Source organism: Otolemur garnettii, unplaced genomic scaffold (assembly GCF_000181295.1).
Source record: "Otolemur garnettii isolate 467f Iridium unplaced genomic scaffold, OtoGar3 scaffold00065, whole genome shotgun sequence".
NCBI lineage: Eukaryota > Metazoa > Chordata > Mammalia > Primates > Galagidae > Otolemur > Otolemur garnettii.
Window position 1 is genome coordinate 3,786,399 of NW_003852460.1, and position 988 is coordinate 3,787,386.

The window sequence follows — 988 nt, forward strand, 5'->3', positions numbered from 1 at the left end:
AGGACTAAGAGAGAGGGAGAGAGAGAAAGGGAGAGAGGGGGAGAAAGAGAGGGAGAGAGAGAGAAGGGGAGAGGGCAGGAGAGAGGGAGACAGAGAGGGAGAGAGAGAGAGAAAAAAGAGAGAGAGAAAGAGAGAGAGGGGGGAGAGAGGAGGAGGGGGGGAGAGAGAGGGAGAGAGGGTGGGGAGAGAGAGAGGGAGAGAGGAAGGAGAGAGAGGGAGACAGACAGGGAGAGAGGGGAGGAGAGAGAGAGGGAGACCGGAGGAGAGTGGGGGAGACGGGAGGAGAGAGGGGAGAGAGAGAGGGAAGGGGAAAAAGAGGGGAAGAGAAAGGGAGGGGGTGAGGGGAAGAGGGGTGAGAGAGGGGGAGAGAGAAAAAGGGAGAAAGGGAAGGAGAGAGAAAGGAAGAGAGAAACAGAGAGAGAGAAAGGGAGAGAGAGAGGGAGAGAGGACTGAGATGGATAGAGAAGAAAGAAGGAAGAGGGAGAGAGGAGAGAGAGGGAGAGAGAGAAAGGGGGAGAAAGAGAGAGAGAAGAGAAAGAGAGAGGGGAGAGAGGAAGGAGGGGAAGAAAAAAAGAAGGAGAAAAAGAAGGAGGAGGAGGGAAGAAAGGAAGGAAGAGGAGAGAGAGAGCTCGAGTAAGGAGAGAGGGAGGAGGGAGAGAGAGAAAAGAGAGAGGAGGAGAGAGAGGGAGAAAGAGGAAGAGAAAGAAAAGATGGAGAGAGGGTTAGTTCAGGATTAACTTCCCGGCACAAACCCCAGACATCTACTCCTATCTCTTTATCAGCCGTCGCAACCTCCCGCTGTCCCGTCAATGACATTTTCACACACACCTGCACAGGTCACCTACCAAGGTCAGAACCATTCTCTTCCCGTCACTGAAAAGGAGCCTCCTTTGCTCTCAGACTCTTCAACCTGTCTGCTCGAACTCCAGGGTGGTAGGAAGAGAAATGAAAGCAGGAATTTCTGACCTCACATAATCAGTCTTTACCC